This window comes from Helianthus annuus, chromosome 3, assembly GCF_002127325.2.
Source record: "Helianthus annuus cultivar XRQ/B chromosome 3, HanXRQr2.0-SUNRISE, whole genome shotgun sequence".
Classification (NCBI taxonomy): Eukaryota; Viridiplantae; Streptophyta; class Magnoliopsida; order Asterales; family Asteraceae; genus Helianthus; species Helianthus annuus.
Window position 1 is genome coordinate 158,300,321 of NC_035435.2, and position 6,838 is coordinate 158,307,158.

The 6,838-nt window shown below is 38.7% G+C and overlaps 1 long non-coding RNA gene across 3 annotated transcripts; it reads left to right on the forward strand.

Moving 5' to 3' along the window:
- The first annotated feature begins 532 nt into the window (after positions 1 to 532).
- On the forward strand, positions 533 to 3,373 carry LOC110930433. Of its 3 annotated transcripts, XR_002587832.2 has the most exons (4): positions 533 to 649; positions 1,566 to 1,657; positions 1,948 to 2,039; positions 3,204 to 3,373. It is a non-coding gene; the product is annotated as an uncharacterized LOC110930433 (long non-coding RNA). The 3 variants fall into 3 exon arrangements; XR_004888709.1 differs by lacking the exon at positions 533 to 649 and having other exon boundaries at positions 1,231 to 1,657; XR_004888710.1 differs by lacking the exons at positions 533 to 649; positions 1,566 to 1,657; positions 1,948 to 2,039 and adding an exon at positions 2,689 to 3,006.
- Positions 3,374 to 6,838: the final 3,465 nt, after the last annotated feature.

Here is a 6,838-nt window from a genome sequence, read left to right on the forward strand (position 1 = left end):
TAAAAAGTATAGGTAATGTTTAAAATATTTCTCGGATAGAATACATTGAGTTTAAACTCAATGAATTACGTAAGAAAAGATTTCGAGGACGAAACCTCTTTAAGGGGGGTAGACTTGTAACATCCCGAAAACGGGTTTGGTAATCAAACCACGTTAATAGTAAAAACGGGTAAAATACCGTTAGTGGTAAATATTAACCCAGTAAATATTATGACTCAAATAAATAAACCTAATATTAGTTAAAAGGGGAATAAATACTTTGAGAAAACAAAGTATATAAAAAGGCCAAATTAACTGGACTTAAAACATAACGGGTTATAACTTCCCGAACCCGTTAAAGTAACTAGAAGTAATTAACCTAGCTAGTAACATGTGACTAAATAAATAATGAATTATAGTTTCATTTGATCAAAATAAAAACATGAGGGACTAAAAAGGGGCAATTATGAAAGTTGTATGATTAAAACAAAAATAAACCACACCAAACACACACTTAGTGTGTGTGTCTGGTCGATGTTAAACACAGGGGGCGACCAGGTTTCTCCATCAAACCCCAAATCTCCCAAAATTCACAAATTGAAGCCTCTAATCTACTCCAAATCAAGTTTCAAGCATGAATTAGTGATCATCTCGTTGCGGGGATCAAAAGGTATGCAAAATTGTGGTATTTTGTTGCATCTTGAATTCTAGGTTAAAAAAAATGAAAATTCAACTTGATTTCTTGAATGCATGGATGAAATTAGAAGTAATATGATGTTTAGGGATAAAACCCTAGATGAATTCTTGTTGAAATTTAGTGTGATGATTCTAGCAATTTTGATCACCATAGTAGATGATTATTGAGTTTGTAGAGACTAGATAAACACTAGAATTGTGAATACTATTCTAGTGAAAACTGAATTCATGTGCTAAATTCTAGTAAAAACCATGGTCACCATTGTAGGTGACTAGTGGGTTAAGTAGAACTGATAAACACTAGGAAATTTTGGGTTGTTCTAGTGTAATTTGACATATGCAAAGTTATTTCAGAACTTTAAAGGCAAATATGTGTGTTAAATAGTTTGAATGATGAAAAATTCGGGTTATATGACAAGTCATGAGCTTGTCAATGAATTATTTATAGAATATGCCCATAAGGTGTTCGATGTAATGCCTAAGTGAAATTGGATATCTACTAGTTCATAGATAGAACTTGGTTTGGATAAATGCCTAATAACATGACAAAACGGGTTTCACTTATAGAGGGAAAACCCGTGGATTTTATGAGATAAAGAAATATAGTGTCTTCGATAATCAAGAACTAGGCTAACTTAGTGTTAACAATAGCATGAACTCGAGTTAAAAGATTCGTTAGAACGATAGCTTAAAGGAACGCCCACCGGGTAAATTGAAAATGCCTAAACTAGCTAAGGAACATGAATGTGCATATTAAGGGATGTTTGACTTTCGAAAAGTCAAACTGACCCATAATGCGATAAATGGTAATCTTTGGTATGAAATGCGTAAGGTGGAATAATCGTATTAAATTGTGATTAAACTAACCACCTTGAAAACAATGATGATAGTTTGACGCGTAACAAGCTAGGTGGAAGCTTGATGAGGGAGCGGGTCAAACGAATCAAGAAGGAAAGGAAAAAAAACATAGTTCGGACACGAGGTAAGTATATCTTACACTAGTCATATATTTCATAATATCCTTTTGTCGTATTACGAAAAAGATAATTTATGACGTAAGCCATAGTAGGCTAAAAAGTGTTAAGAAATGGAATTATAAGTAAGTGACCGCACGGTGTAAATCGGAGCGAGTCATATATATATATATATACGAGGTGGTAATAAATATCATCTCGCTAATATAATCGGTCAATTCGGCCAAACGGGTCAAAAGGTGAAATTATCACCCTTTGACAATATCGACTAATAGGTTGTCAAGATGCATGATTTTAGGAAATAAATAGCACATGGATGCTTACATCGCTATCGCTTAGCAGCCACTAAGGAAAGGTATTGAAACGGGTCAATATATTGATCCGAGCCAGGTATGTATAATAATACAACTCATCATGTAGAGCTTGGAGTTTTATAATAGTTAGACGAGGTTAAAATAAGATATTCTGTTATCTTTTAGGTAAAACGAATAAGTTGAGTTATGATTAAGGTGTTTTAGAAACATATTGGTTTCTAAACAAGAATATGGTTAAAAGGTCGGATTTGGGGTTCAAACAAGCACTAATAGTCCTTCGTCGTAAAAGAATGACTAAAATTGACTAAAACGCCCTTGTTGGCTAATTCGAATAAACAACCTTTAAAGGTAGTTTTGAAACGAGTTTTATGATCAAATAAATAATTGGAATAAGTGCAAGAAGCGAAAGATGTAAACTTTCGGTCAAATAACTCTATATGAGTCTTTGCCGTAAATTAGCAATCAGACGAGAAAAACTCGGATTATATAGATCATCTCATTAAGTCCACCACAATTATAGTTGTGGTGGAAGATTACTTGATAAGAATGTTGTATATAACGCTAGAAATGAATGAAAGCGACTTTAAGCTTTAAAGTGCTTAAATACCTTTAACGGGTCAAAATAAGCACTTGAACGTAAACGGGTTCTAACTAAGTAAGAAACCCATGATCTATGAATTATTTGATAGGAAATATTGAAATCGTGATTTCCATGAGTTTATGGATCAAGTAAACATGTTTGTTTGATAAAATCGTGAACGGGTCAAAATTTGGTAAAAATGGTAATAAGCCGAAGACTTAAAAGTCTTAAATTTTGTTAATTCGGATGTTGGATTTTGACTCCATATTATGAAGGGTCAAATTACAATCATGTAGGAAGAAACGGTGGGTCAAACGGATAAGCGGTTTGAAAGATACGAAAGTTTTCGTGCCAATTAACGACAAAATAGGAAAGCTGGAATGCAGGGGCCACCTTAACTTACGGTGCCACCGTAAGTTACGGTGGAGCTGAAGGCTTTACGGCAGCCCCCTACTGATTTACGGTAGGGGCATGTCACACCAGGGGCCACCGTAACTTACAGTGCCACCGTAAGTTACGGTGGAGGCCAGTTGGAAATCCATGTTTTGAGATCAAGAGTTTAACGTTGGGATTCTTTTTCCTTCCATTGTCATTACCGGATTTGTTTAGACTTATTACAATCCCCGTATGACTAAAGCATTTCATGTTTATGAAATGTAGGTTCTTTTTGGATGCCGGAAGACGATCAAGCTCATCGAAGGACCGAACACGATAAAGATACATGCTTCCGCACATTTCCTCGTCGTAAATTTTTAAACGACAAATTCGATCACTTATGTTGAATAACTTATGATTTGTAAAAGTTTTAATAAACTCGTATTTTTATAGTATGTGTAAACTTAATTACACATCTAATTGTTGGTATTTATATATAAAAACCGTTAAATAGTAACTAGAGTGTTACACAATCCAAAAGTACGTTTGTGTTTGTTCATGTACGGTAGGCAGCTGATACACATAACACTACTCATAGGAGTACTTGTGCTTTCAAACCAAAATGATACGATATAATGGAATATGACATCACACGTAACCGATTTGATCCGGAACTTGCAGTATAGTCCATATATATTAAAAAATGATGTATAATGGAAAAAGCGTAAAATTTAGACTATTATCGACGCGTTTGTGAATTAAAAACAATTTTAAAAAAATAAAAAAAAGGCCCTAAGCGCCGCGCTTTGACCTAAGCGAGGCGCTTTGGACCTCAAAGCGTCGCGCTAAGGCCATAGCGGGGCGCTTCGGTCCATCGTTTAAGCTGAAGCGGGGCAGCTTCTCCCCCATTTCAACCACAAACACAAAAACACACACAAAGGTGCGATTACACACACTTGAGCCGGAGATCTTCGTTTTCAGGCTTTCAACTGCTAAAAGGTAAGATCGAACACCCTTAATCGTTTTGGTTAAATGTACATGTTGAAATTTGTTTTGATTGGGGCGGGTTTGTACAGATCCGGCTGGGTTCTGTTCTTCAAAATGAAGAACCAAAGCGCCGCGCCGAGGCCAAAGCGGGGCGCTTTGGTTCATGTTTATTTTTTTATTTATCATTTGTTTAATATTATTTGTTTATTATTTAAACTGTTTAATAATATTATTTGTTTATTATTTTATATTTAATAATATTTGTTTATTATCTTTTATTTAAATTGTATAATAATATTATTTGTTTATTTAATATTATTTGTTTATTTAAATTGTTTAATATTATTATTTGTTTATTATCTTTTATTTAAATTGTTTAATAATATTATTTATTTATTATCTTTTAAACGTGCAGGGATGGATTTCGATGACGAGATTGGGCATATGGAGGCTGAGGGAGAGGTGGGAGAGGAGGCATGTCCGTACCTGCAGTTTCCGCAGGGGTCACGGGCGAGGAGGAGATGCGCTAGGTTGCCCACCGTGGAGATTGGGGGGCATGTAGGGATAGACTGGGAGCTGCTGGAGACCGTGGGAGAGGCCGCGCGGACGCGTGATATAGTAGGACTAGATACTCCTTGGTCGTGCCTCTTTCAGATAGCGATGGAGGACTCGTACCGTGAGCTTATGATCGAGTTTCTTTCTACGTTTACATACGCGCCGCATCCGGCGGATTACGTGGAGGACCCGAATTTTCCAGTCCACGAGGTTACATTCTGTCTCACCGGGCAGCAGTTTGTGATGAGTGTGCGGGAGTTTGCTGTCCATACAGGTTTGTACACAGAGCCCGAGCTTGATACTGATTTATATACGCAGGGGGTTAGGCAGATGGACAGGCAGACGCTTATTAGTTTCTGGAGGGCCATTTCCAGGGTTTCCTTTGGGAAATCCTGGCAAAAGGCCACCACTATTAGAGACCCCTTGTACCGGTACCTGCACCATATTATCGGGTCATCTATCGTGCCGCGGGGTACCAGCAGGGAGAAGGTCCACCTCAGTGACCTTTTCTTTCTATACTGCCTACTTTGCGGCCAGACTTGCGATCTAGCAGGCTGCCTGGCAGATTACTTTGCCACAGCATACCACCGGCAGCTCCGCGGGAAGCTGCACGGTGGCTCATATATCACCGCCATTGCACGCTCGCTAGGGATCGTGCCCAGAGTGATCCGGAGCTGTCCGCGCCGATCCCGTCGACTAGGTTGGGCCGCGCGTCAGTATCTAGCATGCAGATCACCTGTACCTTTGATGTTGGTCTGAGGTTTAAGGGTCGTGACGGGCTGATTTGGCAGTCGGAGGTCATCCCGGTTGTTATTGAGGTGAGGCCTGGAGTGTTAGCCCCTCCTCATGTTCAGGAGGCCGCTCGGCAGGCTCAGCTACAGGCTCTGGGCCTCGATCAGCCTCAGGACGAGCCTCAGGCTCAGCCTTAGGCTCAGGCTCAGGCTCAGCCTGTATTCGAGTATCCGGCTCAGGAGGAGCATGTCGAGGAGATCCCGGTACCACCAGTTCAGCCAGCTTCTGAGCCGCCACAGTACCCGCAGCACGTTTACGCTGACCTGCCTCCGGTAGCGCGTGAGGTGGCTCGGGACTTCGACCGGCGCCTCAGACGTCAGGGCGCACGCATTGACTGGATCATCAAGACGCTCGTTGATCTACGAGAGCTCGCTGGGTTGCCTCCACTTCCCCTCCCACCGTCCCCACCGCACAAGGATTAATACCTTAGTTTGTTTGTTTAGTGTTTTGTTATGTATTATGTACTCAGTTGTACCTTTTTGTTTTGTATGTACAAACTAATATATACATATATATATATATATATATATATATATATATATATATATATATATATATATATATATATATATTGCAGTTAATCTTCTATTTACATCACGTTGGTTTTGGATTGTTTACGTTTAATTCTTATGGCTTTCTGTACATTTTATTTAACGTGTTCGTTTAATTTAAAAAAATAAACTACGTTAAGAACTTATATTATATACGTTCTATAAAAATAATGACGTAATTATAAAACAACTATGAATTATATGTAATAAAACTCAAATAAAAATTTTCCCTCCAAAAATCCCTACCAAACTAATCCAACCAAAAATCCCTACCAAACTAACCCACACCCCACCTGTTTCCAAAAAAAACATCCAAAGCGCCGCGCTATGGCCAAAGCGCCCCGCTTTGGTCATAGCGCGGCGTTTTGGATGTGCAAAAAGACAAATGACGTGTGCGAATAGACCAGGCCTTTAAAAATTAATATATTATTAAAGTAAAGTAATTGATATTACCCTCTTTCTGACGGCTGAGGCTTAAAAGTGGTATAATCTCTCATTTATTCATTTATTATCATATATAGCTAATTAACTTAATATTATTTAACTACTTGATTATCAATGATTGTAATATATTTGTATATTATTCACTTGTTCTGCTACATCATTTTTAAAATTTATATTAGTCAAATACTATAACGTGGTGGGTGTGGTATCGGGGAGGAGGTTGGGCAGCTGATGCCGCCTTCTTCCCCAACAAAGAATTCCCCGATCCCTGTTGTTAGAGGGGGCAATCTTGACCCAAAGCCTTCCAAGTGGGTCAATTTGGGTTATTTTTAAAATTATATGGGTTGGTTTGGGTAAGATATTTTAACTAAATGGGTCACAATGGGTCACTTGAAATTCCATCTTGTTATTTTCGGGTCAAAGCGGGTCGACAACATTAAAGAAATGGGTTGATGCGGGTTAGTGTCTTAAAGAAACGGGGCAGGTTTCGGGTCGGCACGAGTTTCGTACCGTTTCGACCCGTACCGTTTCGACACGAACCGTTTCGACGCGTACGTTTCGAGGCGAACCATTCCGAATTGAACCATTTCG